Raw genomic sequence first — 15,991 nt, 5'->3', positions numbered from 1 at the left:
GCTCATGCTCAGTATGGAGCCTGAGATGGGTCTCAATCTCATGACTGTGAGATCATGACCTGAGCCTATATCAAGGGTTGGATGCATAACCAACTGAACTACCCAGGTGCCCCTACTGTCAATCTTTTAGTGAGTATGTGTCATGGGCTGTGACCTTCACAAGTGCTTCTCAGCTTTTTATTTACTTATTTTTTATTTAGGTAATAGAGGAAGGTTATAGGCAGGACTGGAGTTGGGTATTTCTTTTCTCCCTTTCTGTTGGAAGCACAAAAGGAGTTTCTTCCAGTCTTCACCATCAGCACCTGATGGACTCCTGGAGGCAACACAACAGGAACACATGAAAGTACGGGGCTCCTCTATGAGGCTGGGCATTTTAAACTCTCACAGCAGTCCACGTCAGCCTCCAACAGTTCATCCATTACAGCTTAAGTTCTCTACCTATTCTTGGCTCCAGCAGCTTCCACTCCTGGTAAGTTGTGATTCTCTGGATTTGCCTGTTTGTGTCTTTAGTTTTCAGGGCATTGGTTTTCCTTGCGATCTCAATTCTCTGATGGAATTAAGTAGAGCTCTTGACTTTCAGTTTGTTGAGTTTCTTTTTCTTGTTGTGAGGAAGGGGGTGACAACTTCCAAGTGCTTTATTTGTCTGAGCAGAAGCCAGTTGTTGATAGTGGTTTCATCATTACTGTAAACTGGTAAATGTATTTAGGGCTAGAGGCCATGTGTCTAGTTAATAATTAGGATTCTAGGGGTGCCAGCCTGGCTTAGTTAGAAGAGTGTGCAGGTCTTGATCTCAGGGTCATGAGTTCAAGCCCTATGTTGGGTGTAGAGATTGCTTAAATAAATAAATAAATAAATAAATAAATAAATAAATAAACTTCAAAAACTAATTTGGATTCCATATTGGGGGAATGGCAGTCTCTGACACACCTGCATTAATGAAACTCGAGGTGTGAACAGTACAGGGCTTAGGTATCTCTGAAGAACCCAAAAAAGTACCCATTAGACCACAACTAAGCAGTTGGATTCTGCTAAGCACAGAGAATCCCAATACTAGATTATAACTGTGCTAGTAAAGTTGGAACTTTCTGTCCATCTCTCTTCCTTCTCCAGCTGCAACATTGGAGAGCCACTGGAATCCAATCAATGCACAAGAGGATAAAGGTGAGACAGTACAGAAACTAATCTTGCCCTACTGTCTAGTATAAATGGAGGAGTTTTTAGTTGGATGAGGGTTTGGAGTTTTATTATGATGGACAAAGCCCTTGATTATAGGACTGTGACCAGGGGAACAACTGAATTACTGGAAAAGCAATGGAAGCTGGGGGACTGCCAGTTGCCTATCCATTCTCCCCTCCCTAGTTTGTAACAAAACTGGATTGTCAACTAGGCAAATTGCACCCTACCTAGAAAACCGTGTTTTACAGCCTTCTGTACAATAAACTGCAAAGAGAAGTGTTGTGTAAAACTTATAGTGAATCTCCTTAAGCATTCCTTTCCTTTATTTTTCCTTTAGCCTATTCCTTGGAATGGGTATGTGGTAGCCAGATCTCCAGCAGCCATTTTGGATTATGAAGATGCAGAAGGGGTGACACATTTTAGGTTTGGGGGAACAGTGAGCTAGAAAGGACCCAAGTCCCTGAGGAACATGAAGCAGCAATACTACTCCTGGACATTTCACTCCAAGTCTTGTTTTATATGAGATATAAATAAACTTCTATATTATTTAAGCCATTCATTTTCAGGGTTTCTATTTATCCTAATGAAACCTTACTCTAAGAGATATAAAACCTACCCAAGATTATATGCAGGAGGGAGAGAAATGGGCCCATGGGGCAGGTTTGCAGATCTGCAGTGATGAGAAAGAATAAACTTGATTTCTTTAGAGTCTAGTTCATTTAACAAATCAGTTACAAAATAAGAAACTTACAGCTGAGCAAGGTCTCCTACCCAAACCAAGAAAGAGGAAAGGAGGTGTGTAAACTCATGTTCTTCAAGAAGAAGATATCAACATGAGATACACTATGCCAGGATTTTATAGGAATAACACCTGAATGAGAGAAAATAATAAGGGATCCAGGTAAGCCCAGGAGAGCCATCAGACTTCTGTGCAAGTATGACCTCTTGTGAAGAGAGAAGGGGAGAGTGTTGTATGGAAGCATGACAGTCTGTCATGTCAGTTGAAGGAAGGTTGGGCAAAGCTATCAGGGGTCCTAGAGCCCAAGCTGACCCTTAGAGAAATGCTGTGTCTTTCAGGGATGGTTCTGTCTTAATATCTTGCCCCATTCAGTCCCTGGCTGGAGGCATCCCATGTGAGTCATGGCCTCACACAAACTCTGCTGAGAATTTCAGAGCTCAGCAGCTAGAACCCTTGTGAGCACTGAGCACTCTGTGAAGTGCATTCTCATGGCCACACAGAAGCTAAGAGTAGGCAGCTCCAGAGAGTGGGTACCTAGATGTGCACAGTGTACCACTGTGCAAAGAGAATAGACTCATGGTAGAGTGGCAGGATCATCCTGCATCCATCAGGGTCAGATGCCACAATGTAGGTTTCCTGTGGGAGGTGAGGAAACATCCCCCCCTTGATGCCACCTAGAAGAGGCAGAAAGACCTTGGTGTTGATATAAACATGGACTACCAGGCTCTAGGCCGAGATAAATCACACTCAGTATCAACTGCAGTATAGCAAGGCTCACTACAGGCTCAGTTCCACATAAGACATTCAGAACATCACTGCATTTGCCAAGATTTTAAATGTATAAGGGGAGAATTTTATAATCATAAAGGTGAGATGACTTTAAAAGTTGAGAGCTTCTTAAAGCATTACATGTATAACAGTGGTAATATATGATATTATACTAGGAGATATATAGATAAAATTATTTCAATAGTTATAACTTTATTTTTAGGATTCATGGATAATGATACATTTCCAATTACATGTTGATTCAAAGTTTTAAATTTAAATTTATTAAAGTTTTATTTCATTTACATTCGAAGAAAAAGTGGAAATACAGGCAGATGGCTTATGGATATGGCAAAAAATTATGAAGTGAGGAGGTTATCAACAGGCTTACACAACTAGCAAATGACAGGGTCATAGTAAGAACAAGACCTTCCAACTCTTTCTAAGACATTTTGTTGGCTTTCCAGGAACGACTGGCTTCCCTAAAGGGAAATCTGGCTACATCATGATAGAGTTTCCTGTCTTTTAGAGAAACGGGCTTACTGTGCACTAATATTGAAAGTTTAAAGAGTGTCCCAACTGCCAGTTCTCTGTGCATAGTCAGGTAAATCAAATGTGAGGAGGGGAAATGAGATCTAAACAATGTCCAGAAGAAAGAGAGACTGAAATTTATGCAGGCTTTGAAAAGAAGTGGAAAGCACTCTCGAAGAAGTTAGAATGCAGTCTGGGGGATTCAGGACTGAGCTGAGGACCTGGAGAAGACGAAGAGGGAAAGAACATTGGATTGGAATCGTGTCATGACTACTTTCTATGGTGCATCTTTAACTTGTCAGTGACTGGGAGAGAAAGCTATTTGAGGACAGGCCACTTCTGATTGGGGCTAATCACATGGGTGGAAGGTTTTAAAGGTTTATTTTACTTTAAACTTTGAGGAGGTGTATAGAAAAATTTAAACTATATTTTAAGCATGACCCTACTATTGGATGGGAGTCGTGTCTTTTTGCATTTGTTATGTACATGGTACATGTGTAATAACTGTTTAGAGGAGAAATGATTGGCTGATGCCATTACTCATCAGCAAGCTGAAATAAACTCTTAGGGAACCTCTATATACTTTCTTTCCTTCTTTTGCATCTTAAGCTCTGCTATGATGGCTACACGAGCTGGAATGACCTCGTTGTCCTAAGAGATGCCTGGATTGAATGTCGTAGGAATCAGCAGAGAAAGCATAATTCAGAGGGGAATGAGAGAATAGTGACAAGAAAGTAAACAAGTCCAGCACTGTCAGTTTTGCTCATTATTTAGTAGGACTGTCCCATAGTTTAGTACCTTGTCCTGTAAGTAAGTGCCTGCTGCCTGATGGTTCTTGACCTGTAAAGAAATTTAAGGAATGGGATGTTTACGACCTGCATGGTGTCCTTATGTTTGGTTCTGCTGGGACAGGAGGTTTGGTGGTCAGACTTGCTCTCAGGCAGCTTCTCAGGCACGTGGTGTACAGATAACACCAATTCTCAGATCCTCCCACATCCCTTTCAATCAGGATATGCTGTGTATCTCCGCTGAGAGTTCTGGTAGCTATTGTATAGCAAGCCTATAATTAAAATAATGGAAAAATCTGCCACAAAACACTGGTTTGTCTTTATGATATATACTCAAAGGTATTTGGATCATTGGAAATATTTAATATCTATTAATTAAATAACAATGAATAAGTGAATGTTTCTTATCCAGTTGTTTTAAATAGATCTTTGTATGTGTTTTCAATTATAATAGTCACTTAGTGTCCTTGTAGAGTTTATTAATTTCTTTGAAGGCAAGGGCTAGGTACAGTTGGTACAATAAATTCAAAGAAGCAATATACTCCAAGGGTAAAAAGATGGTAGATGAAACATCATAAATTCTGATTTCTTCTCTTGGTTCTGTCAAGAGTAGTTATTGTAATTAGCATTTTCTGCATGCTTATAATACACAAGGCGCTTTGCACATGCTATCTTATTTAAATCTCAAAATAAAGCTATGTGAAAGGTACAGCAGGGGTGTCCAGTGTTCTAGCAGGCTTCAGTGTTGTGTTTTCTCCTTCCTTGGCATACCACAAGACCGTATTTCCCCTGGCCCTCTTGCTTGTGGGAACGGGCGTACAACTAGTTCTCAGCAGTGAAGTGGGAATACAAGTGACATGAGTCACTTCTGGGTCAAGATCGATAAGAACTTTTGTGTATTTTCCCCACGTGTTGTCTTCTCCATTTACTGCCTGAAACAGAGATGGGATCCTAAAAATGAGCAGAGCCATATGATGACTGTTATTATGATTACTCCATTTCACAGAAGAGGAAACTGAGGCTAGAGAGATCAAGTATCTTACACAGAGTAGGCAAGTGGTAAAGTAGGGATCTGATAGTTTTAACTCAGTGTGACTTCATTGTCACTTAGTGTAGAACTAGCCGTGTAGACTCAAGTCACTGCAGCTCTGTAAGTCTCAATTTCCTCAGCTGTAAATGGAGATATTAAGATTGTCTTAAAAGCATGTTATGGGGATTAATGAGTTAACATATCAAAAGCCTAGTAAGAACATAGCACAAAATAAATTTTTTAAAAAAGGGACTGTGTGTGTGTGCGCACACACACACACACACACACACACACACACATATTTGGAACTTTGTCACATCAAGGCTGCTTTTTAACAAATAGCCCATGGTTGAGGCCTGAGAATCTCTTTATCACTCGAGGATTTTGTTCAGTGGCATTTTTTAGATAGGATTTGACCTGTTGTATGAATTATGCCTTCTATCTAAGGAGACTGTTTGGATACTAATTTGCTCTCTTGCTTCTAAGCAACCAGAAGTAGGGAGAGGGTCAGGCAGCTTCTCAAGCTGTTTCTGGACAGCATCCGTTACTGGGTCCTAAAGGGAGCTGTGTTCATCCCTTCTGACAAGGAGAGGAAGCCAGACTGGCAGCAGGGTGGGCCGTGAGCACCTGGGCAGCAGCATGTGACTCTCCTGAAGTTTAGGAAACTGTGGTCACCATCATAATTCAGATAGTTGCTTTGATTTTTATTTTGAATAAAAACATTTTGAGGCAACATGTTGTAGAGTACTGAAAGTCAGAATAGTAGGATGTGAGTCTTTTTCTTTGGACTTTGGTGTGTTCAATAGTCTCTTGAAGCCTCAATTTTCTTACCTGTAAATGGGGATAATAACTGACTCTCTCTTCCTAGAATTGCTCTGAGGTTGGAATGCAGCTACACCCAGGAAGGTGGTCTGCAAATGCTAACAAATTGTGCAAAAATGTTAAGTCTTTGTTGTTGCTGTGGCATTTCTGTGGTTCAGTTGCATTTGCAGCTTTCAGCATCTGAGAGAATAAAAAAGCTACACCTCATTTTCACTATGGAAGAAATGATGTGTCTGCTCACCAGACTTGCCTGATTGCTTGATCATCACATGACTGATTCTTCTAACTCTTCATTGTGAATGGTTCTGCACCCAGGATAGGCCCATGGAGGGTGAAGATGTTATCCTTTGAACCTAACTGAAAAGGGCAGGAAAGATGGGAAAGAGCCATTGGTTAATGAATTAGCTTGCTTGTTAAGTTAACATTTATTAAGAGTCTGCTAAGTGTGTTGGGTACTGAGCATACAAAAGTGGAATAAGACAGAATCTTGATCTTGCTGCCAAATGACTCACAGCATAGTAGGAATAACAGACATTTCAATGGGTATTATATGATGATACAGTAAGGGCAAAGAGAGAGTTAAGTTTAGGGTAATCTGGAAGAACAGAGGAGGGGTACTTAATATATCCTGTAGGTTGGATGTGAAGGTCTTACAGAGGGTGACTTCTTGAGTCTTAGAGCGTGAAGAGAAGATACTCAAGTATATGATCTGGTGAAGCAGGAAAAGAAGGGCATTATGAGTAGAGAGACTTCGGGGTCAAAGTTACAGAGATAAGAAATAACGCAGTGTAGTATAAGTAGTTGCTGTTCCTGGAGTGTAACATTGTGAGGGCAGGGGTAGGTGCAAGAATGGGAAGAACATATTAAATTTTATCCTGAATTGAAACATCAGAGGGTTTAAAGCAGGTTGTGTTTGAAGGTAGGGTGGGATGGTTGACAGCTATGTAAGGAGAAATATCACTGTAGTAACTTATGTGAGATATGATGAGAAGCTGAACCATGGCTGTGGTAGTTGGGATTGAAATAACAACAACAACAACAACAAAAGTCATTAAGAGATATTCTGTCTGGAAAAGCCAGCAGTCCTGGAAGAGGAGAATTCTGGGTTTCGAGCTCGGGTAATGGGTTGATGGTTTTGCTACCAACCAAGATAAAGAAGGCAGGAAACAGTTCAGATTTAGGAGAAGACAGCAAACGTATATTGAGCGTGAAAAGATTGGGGGTCACCCAGGTGGGATGGTAGCTGGCATTTGGAAGCCATGTAGTGCAGTAAGTGGGAGCTTGTTGCTCTGTCCCTGTGCACTGCTGGAACTTTCTGGGCATGTGTGGGGCAGGGTAGACACATTTGGGAGAGGTTAGTGGTAACTAAGTGGGAGACTTCATTCTTTGGAGCAGACACTTCTCCTTGCTCAAGGCAACTGTAAGCCAGATGTCTTCTCTTGAGTGCTTTACCCTCAATTCCAGGTAACATCCCTTGGCTCTGCTGACTAAAAAGTGAAACATCAAATATGAGATTCTGCATTCTCATATAGAATATAGAGCTCTGGGCAGGGCATTGAGAGTCTTGAGTTCTAGTCCCTTCTCTGCCTTTAATTATTAAATATGGTCACCTCTTGGGTCTCTTTCTCTTTCTCTTTTAAAGGACAAAATGGGAGTGGTTGACTTTTAGATTTTATTCAAGTCTCGAGGTTCTTTCAACTGTCTACATTGTTTTTCTGTTTTATGATGCTGACTTAACTGTGAAATTAGTAAAATATTAAGCAATAGACTATCTTTTTAAAAAGTAAAGGTACAAAATCTTCCAAATTACTTAGTTCCTGGGAACTGGTCATAAATCTGTACACAGCACTTCCTCTGCTACCTGGATTTTCATTAACCCAGAGCTCTATTAACCAGCCCTCCACATGCAGTGTAATCTCAGAGTGGGGCTCTAAGTTTATGCCCTCATATGCTGATGATTGATAGTCATCGTGGTTGCCTTGAGGCAATGTGATAATCCAAAGTCATCAGAGACAGAGGAAATTATGTCCAGCCTAGTTTCAAAGGTGAACTGTATTGCTTTCACATGATTTGAAAGTCATTAATCTATGTGTGGTGTATATCAGGGCTCCCTGACCTTTTTGTGAGGAGAATTTTTTAATTTCCGTGAGACAGATTCTTTGATTAACCAGAATTTCCTTTTTCCCTGAATATGTTAGATAAGATGGTTTCATATTTACTTACGAGATCCTTTGCTATATTCAACTTAATTTTATGCTCATTTGATGTTAAACACAAGTAAAGATGAATCTGATCTTTGGGTATAGTGGGAAGATCTCTGGATTAAAAGTTAAAATATTCAGGGGCCTCTGGGTGGCTTAGCTGGTTGAGCACCGAACTCTTGATTTTGTTTCAGGTCATGATCCTAAGGTTGTTAGATCAAGCCCCATGTCAGGCTGTGTGCTAAGTTTGGGGACAACTGGAGATTCTGTCTCTCTCTCTCTCTCTCTGTCTCTCTCTCTCTCTGTTTCTCTCTCTCTCTCTCTCTCTGATTCTCCCTCCCTTTGCCCCTCTCCCTGTCTCATGCTCTCTCTCTCTTAAAAAAAAAAAATTAGAAGACCCAAGTCGAAGTCCTAGCTCAGGCACTAATAAGCTGTGTGACCTTGGACAAACCATTTCATTTTCTGGGCTTCAGTTTCACCTTCTGTAAAATGAGGAGGTTGTAGTAGGTCATCTTTAAGGTCCTTGCAATTTTGATTTGGCATGTGTATCTGTCTTCCAAATGCTTCAGTTAAATGCAACGTTAATTGACTGTACTATAGTATTTTGCATACAAGATCTTATCCATGTAATGCTAGCCCTATTTTATAGCTAAGAAAACAGACCTAGAGAGAATAAATACCTTGTTAGTGGCACAGCCAGAGTTTGAATTTCAGTATTTGTTTTCAAGTCCAGTGTTCTTTCCTGTATATGCGCTGTTGTGGCTTTTATGAGAGCGGAGTGGGTTGCTGGCTGTGAGAACAAAATGGGGACTTTGAGGACGAGAGGCTTTGTCTGTCATTGTCTCTGGAGAGGATGATGTATATTTCACTGTCTTTCTCAGTTTAAGAAATGCTCTGCACGGCTTTTTTGTGACTTCTGATTGTTGCTTTCAATCTTTCTTGGATCATGTCTCTTGGCAGTTGCAATACTGTAATATGAGGATCAGATCAGCCTGCCTGTCTCAATAGCTGTCAATTTATCTCTGGGTATTCTTAGGTGCCTCAGATAAAAGTAATATAAATATAATGAAAAAATGAATTCCTTTCTGACACTTGGTGTCATTTGTATAAAAGAATGATATCGCCTTTAAAAATATTGTTTTTTTAAAAATATGTGTTCTCTGGATGTAACCCAGTGTTACAAAACCATAAAAACATTTTAGAGGCCATATGAATTTAGGAAACCTTTCTTAATATAGTGGGAGTTTGAGCCTTTAAGACAATTATGCTCATTGTGAATTTAAAGGAGGGAGAAAGCATATGGTCTTTTCTCAACCACAGTTAACTGTAAAACCTCCTCTAACCTGTCTCTCTAGTCCAACACCAGATTGCTACTGGGCTAGTTTTTTGAAATACAAGTTTCCTTTGCTATTCAAAAATAGAACCTTCCTAGGAAACCATTCATAGGTTAAAATGGCATAAAGCAAAGAGTAATCTCTAGCTTTCTGAAAGTTTGCATTGCAAACTAAGAAATCTGAAGAGATTTTTGCTTTTACAAAAAACAACAACAACAACGACAACAACCATATTTGTACCAATGTAGGTGTTTAGTAAAAGTAAAGTGAAGTGAAGTGATGGAGAATTTCAGAAAGTGGGCAATACCTGAATTGACCTATAGTGTCCTAACGTGCTGTGTGCCAAAAAGGAGGGTAACTATCATTTCTTTTTTTTTTTAACTATCATTTATTTTCAATACCTATGTTCTAAGTACTTTCATAAATTTTATTTTATTTACTTTTTTAACTCTATGAGGTCTCTTCATCCATATTTATTTGATAAAAAACTGAGGCTCGGATAGGTTAAGAAATGCAGTTTGTAGGAGCATAGCCAAATTCACACCCACGTCTAACTGCCAAGTCCTGGTTGTTCACTGTAGTTCACTGTGTGTGTTAAGGTGATGTAGTGACAGTTCAAACACATGCACTGGGGGAGCGATGTTCTCTACTGCTAGACCACTCTCACCTCAGTGAGACATGTGCAGAGCCAGCTAGAGGCAACATGATGGGTTCTCTCCAGGGATAGCTTTCCCCATCCATCGCTCATTTCCCTCCCTCCCTTGGGATTTCTGCAATGGTTTTCTCAGTCTTCTGGGTAAAGGGTTATTTCACGGTCTGTGAACAAGGGAGACCTTGTGGTACTTCTGTTTTTGGGGAAGCCTGATTCAGAACACTGTATCTTCCAATATTGGGTTCCACCTCTGGAATAGGAAAATTCCCAGCAGAGAGAGGAAAGCCTAACTGTATGACACATTCCATAGGAAGGTGCTATGCATGTCCACATCTTGGATGCATTTTCATGACATCTGATTTATGTGGGGGTGTTTTGTTTATGCTGTTCATTTTGTGACAGAGTCAGTGGGGTCATCTAGAAAGAATGAGGGTATTGGACTCTGGCATTCCTCAGGGTGAGTTCCAGCCCCAGCACCTATTTGTTGTGGAGGCCTTGGACCTGTCACTTTATATTCATGGCCCTCATCTACCTTGCCGGGTATTTGGAGGATTAAATTAAGCAATGCATACGTGATTACTGGTGCATGGAAGGAATTCAATGCATCATAACAATTATCAATACTGTTAGTGGTGTAATCTGCATTCCGAACCTTTTCTTTATACCTCAGAGTAGCTTTTCTTTGCTGTCCCTGGTGAAATGGAGATCAAAGGAATCTTTCTCATGATTATTTATGGTGGGGAGAGTCATCATCTGGCGGTCTGTAATCTTCTCTGGGTCACTTTTCTCCCCAAGGGAGGGCAAGTTCTTAACCAGGTGATAACCACCAGGAGGCACACCAGACACTGTTCTTCCATGGACTGAGCAGAACTGAAGTTGGTGGAGGTTAAACGCTTCTTCTACTAAAGCATGCAAATGAGTAACCTACAATAAATTTCTTTTTTTTTAAGTTTGTTTGTTTGTTTGTTTGTTTATTTATTTATTTATTTATTTATTTATTTATTTATTTATTTAGAGATTGATCTGGGGAGGGGCAGAGAGAGAGAATCCCAGGCAGGCTCCACACCATCAGCATAGAGCCCGACTTGGGGTTTGAACCCACAAACTGTGAGATCATGACCTGGGCCAAAACAAAGAGTGAGACCTTTAACTGACTGAGCCACCCAGGCACCCCTACAATCAATTTCAAGGGCTAGGAATTATGGCTCTACTTAGCTAACCTGTTTTCTGTACCTCTCATAGTAAGAGGGGAGGAATATAGTGGGGGTGGGGGTGTATTAAGAAAAGATCTCATGGTTTGGAATATACCATGGGGAGCATATCTCACCCTTTCAACCTGTCATCTTCCCACCACCCCCTTCTATGACCACAAGATCATCTTTCCCCCACCTCTGGTGTCTCTAACACTGCTTTGATTCCTCCACCTTCCGTATAAGCAGATTCTCAGCTCTATCTGTTTTTTTGTGTTTTGAAAATACTGCCTGCATAAGTTTCAGCTGATTACTATTAAAGGTATTTTCCTTTGTTCAGTCATTTATTGCCTCCAAAGTGGCAGTAGGATAATTTAGTCCTCTTGGTGGGAGGCAGGGAAGAATGGAGTATTTCAGCTCCAGCTTCACCACTTGCAACAAAGGTGGCTGTGTCTACATTTGTCTGAGTTACCTCAAGAGACCAATAAGATGAACTTTTCTACAGAGGAACATTCTAGGAACCCAGAAGTCACAAAGGAAAACCTATCAGACCTGCAAACAGAACATGTGCCTTACAATATCTGGATGACACTATGTATAAAAAAATAATAAGGCGCTAGATGAGATTCAAATGCAGCACACACATGCTTTGTCATGGAACACACCATCACCACCACCAAAAACATTCGCCACCAAAACAACAATTAAATTCCCATGATTTCCTGTGTAAACAATTCTGTAGAAGAATTGAAGGAGGGATTGTCACTGTTGGTTTCAAATTTGGGAGCGTAAGGATTATTTCAAAGTACAAAATTTTAATTTTCGTAATGTTTATTTCTGAGAGAGAGAAAGAGAGAGCAAGAGAGAGAGAGAGAGAGAGAGAGAGAGAGAATGCAAGTGGGGAGGGGGGTGGTTGGCAGAGAGAGAGAGAGAGAGGGAAACACAGAATCTGTAACAGGCTCCAGGCTCTGAGCTGTCAGCACAGAGACGGGTGCGGGGGCTTGAACTCAGGTATAGTGAGATCATGACCTGAGCCAAAGTCAGATGCTTAACCTACTGAGCCACCCAGGTGCCCCATCAAAGTACAAAATTTGAAAAAAAAAAAAAAAAAAAAAAAGGAAGACAAGAGGGAAACAGTAAAAGACTTAAGGATAGAGATCTTTGAGACTTGGGTAGACATTTCAGAAGAGGAGCAATGAAACCAATAAACACCTGAAAGGGGTCCCTTGGTTCTGGGATGGATTGATGAGAAAATAACCAATACTTTAAGGTGGAGGAAGATGGGGAGTGAGGAACAAGAGTGCAGGATCCATCTCAATTTCTCTTTGTCTCCAAAAATTAGATCAAAGTGGATAAGACCAGATTGGGAATATGTAATACGGGTGCTAAACGAGGGGTTTTAGAAGACATATACTGATATACTATAAGGAAAAATCAAATAATTAGGTAGAATAAAAAGTCGTATTCCACTTTAGCAAAACTAGGCTCATCTCATTGGGGTGGAGGAAGGAGAGGGAATAAAATGTCTTGAGAGAGGAAATAGTTGGTATCTTGTTTTCTCACAAAAGTAGAAGATTTTGTGATTATGACAACAGGTAAAAGAAGGTGGTCACCATGAAATTCAGAATTCCAAATCAACAAGGGGGAAAATAGCAATATGATCAAATCCGCAAACAAAGGAAAATTAAGAAATATTAATGTAAAATAATCGAAGTGAAGTATCATGAAAAGATAGAATGAATTCATACAGAATATGAGCAGTCTTAGTTTTCTCCTTTAAAATACATTTTCAATTGGGTTAAAACACAAAACTGAGCTATATGACTTAAATCTATATTTATATCTATACCTATATCTATATCCATCCACATCTTTCTCTATGCTTAAAAAACTGATGAAGAGAAAATGAAGGTAGGTCAAAGGGATATAAAAGCAAAGCAAAAGGACAGATGCAAACAGAAAACAGGCATGGCAGTGTCGCTCTCTGATGTGGGGAAATTCAAGGTCAACTGCATTGAATAAAATAACAAGGGACATTATGTTAATGCAACAGTTTATGAAGGCAATATATTTATACTCGTTTGCCTATCAAATAGTTACAAAAATCAATTATTTACTTGATCATAAATTAAACCTTCAAAATTGAAAAGGCATATTCTTAGATCATAATTCAATAAAAATTAAATAATAAAAAGGTGACAAAAGTCTTATCTTTTTGGAATTTATGAAAAACTCCACTAGGAGCACCTGGGTGGCTCAGTTGGTTAAGTGTCCGACTTCAGCTCAGGTCATGATCTCACAGTTTGTGGGTTCAAGCCCCGCGTCGGGCTCTGTGCTGACAGCTCAGAGCCTAGACTCTGCTTCAGATTCTGTGTCTCCCTCCCTCTCTCTCTCTCTCTCTCTCTCTCTCTCTCTCTCTCTCTCTCTCTGTCACTTCCCCACTTGTGTTCTCTGTCTCTCTCTCTCAAAATAAATAAACATTAAAAAAATTAAAAAACAACAACAACCACAAAACCCCACTAGATAAACCTGGCACTAAAATAAATTTACTTTTACTTATTTTCATTTATTTTATGTAGGCTCCATGCCCACCATGGGACTTGAACTGACCCTGAGATCAAGAGTCACATGCTCTACCACCTGAGCCAGTTAGGCGCCCCAGCACCAAAAGGAATTTAAAAGGGAAATTATAAACTACACGAAAAAAAAAATACTCAGTACCAAAAACCTATGGGAGGTACTCAGAGCTATGCAGAGAGAAAATTTTAGCATCTTAAATATACTTCTATTAAAGAAATAAAAAATGAGGGGCACCTGAGTGGCTCAATTGGTTAAGCATCTGACTCTTGATTTCAGCTTAGATTATGATCTCTCAGTTCATGAGATTGAGCTCCACATTGGGCTCTGCACTGACAGCCAGTGCCCACTTGGGATTCACTCTCTGTCTTCTCTCTGCCCCTCTCCTGCTCATGCTCTTTCTCCCTCTCAAAAATAAATAGATAAATGTTAAAAAAAAAAAAGAGAAAAAAATGCTTATTTTATTTTAGTTTTTTATGAATGCTTTTTAAAAAATTAGTAAAATAACAAATACACACAAAGAAACTAGGAAAAAGGAATTAAGATAAACCATGAAATGAAATAAAAGTAACTATAGTAGAAATAATGGATCAGCTAAAGAGCTGATAGCCAAGAAGTCCACTGAAATTAAATAAACCCACTGAAAATATGATCAAGGAAACAGATCACACATTAAAGAGAAAGTAGACATGGCAAAGATACAAAGAGATGAAAAGAACCATCAGAGAATATTATACACACCTCTGGTGGACACCGTGGTGTGCTGCCCAGGTGCCCCTTTCATGACTGCGAGACTCATTCTCTTATTGTGGGGAGTGTTCATGGCTGATGGCTCACAGTTGTATCTCTTTCCAGGCATTGCTTTTGGCCAAGTGGGCTGTCTTGCCCAAGTTACCATCCAGCATATATGGTCCAATATGTACTGGAGACAGCTTACATCTCAAAACTGATTGATGAAGAAATATACGATCCCCTCCCTCCTGTCTCCTTTTGGGGCAGTTCTGAAACGCCCTAGCTCCTAGTGGGATAGCCCCTGCCACTGTTGGCTTCACAGTTCACGTGCTCCACCTACTGAGTCACACTGCCCAAACTTTCCTACAGGTGCCTTTCCTGATTGCACGTCCCAATAAACCTCATACAAATCTCCATTTCAGAGTTTATTTCAAGGGAACCTGATTTAAGATATAGTCCTGTGAAAAGAAAATGGAAATCTGGAGAACATGGACAATTAACTATGAAAAAATAAATTACTAGAAAGGGGTGCTGATTTCCACCATTCTTATATTTCTAAATAAACTTTACTGTGGTATAATTGACATGAAAAAATTGTACCCATTTTAATTGCACAGATTGGTGAGTTTTGACAAACATGTAATCTGGGTAACTGTCACCACAATCAAGATACGGAATATTTCCATCATCCCAAAATCCCTTGTATTCCTTTCCAGCCAACTTTCTCCTTCCAACCTCCAGCCTCAAGTATCCACTGATCTGCTCCTTATCATCATAGATTGGATTTGTAGTGTATATACAGTATATATTCTGTAGGGTCACACTACAGTCACTTAGCACAATGTTTTTGAGATTTGTCTCTATTTTTGGCTCCTCTTCTTTCCCTTCTCTCAAGGACCATAATCCTGCACTGCTGATTGTCTATTTACTGAAAGCAGTTGTTTTCATACATTTTGTTTTGTAGTTCTTTAAAATATGATGTTGAATCTGATGTCTGTACTATTCATGGCTAGAAGTAGAAGCCCCCATCATTCTTATTTAATAGTTTCTTAAATGTTGAGAATGCACTATGAAAATGAAAAAGGAACTAAGTGGTTTAAAATAGGTAAAAAAGAGATAAAACTGTTTCCAGTTGCTGATTTTTCGTTCGTTATCTAAAAAAATTCTAGGGACCTACTAACAACATTTTATACAGTAAGAGAATTTGGTGATTTTCCTGAATATAAGATAAAAATATAACATTAATTGGTTTTCATTGTCCTGATAATAAGCAACTAGACAGAGAAATGGGGGAAAATATACTATTTGTTAGTAGTAACAAAATTTTTAAGAATAAATTTTATAAGCAAGGCCAGGACTTATATGGAAAAAAACCCAAAATTCTTATTGTTAGATTTTTCAAAAATAGCTAAGCACTCACTTTATTATTATCACTATTCTAAGTACTTTAC

At 39.5% G+C, this 15,991-nt stretch overlaps 1 pseudogene; it reads right to left on the bottom strand.

Moving 5' to 3' along the window:
- Positions 1-4,082: 4,082 nt before the first annotated feature.
- LOC102960761 overlaps positions 4,083-15,991 on the bottom strand; it is a 108,921-nt pseudogene continuing 97,012 nt past the window's right edge.

This window comes from Panthera tigris, chromosome B1 (assembly GCF_018350195.1).
Source record: "Panthera tigris isolate Pti1 chromosome B1, P.tigris_Pti1_mat1.1, whole genome shotgun sequence".
In the NCBI taxonomy this organism is placed as follows: Eukaryota; Metazoa; Chordata; class Mammalia; order Carnivora; family Felidae; genus Panthera; species Panthera tigris.
Note: the sequence above shows the minus strand (reverse complement) of the source record. Positions and strands in the feature narration are given on the sequence as shown.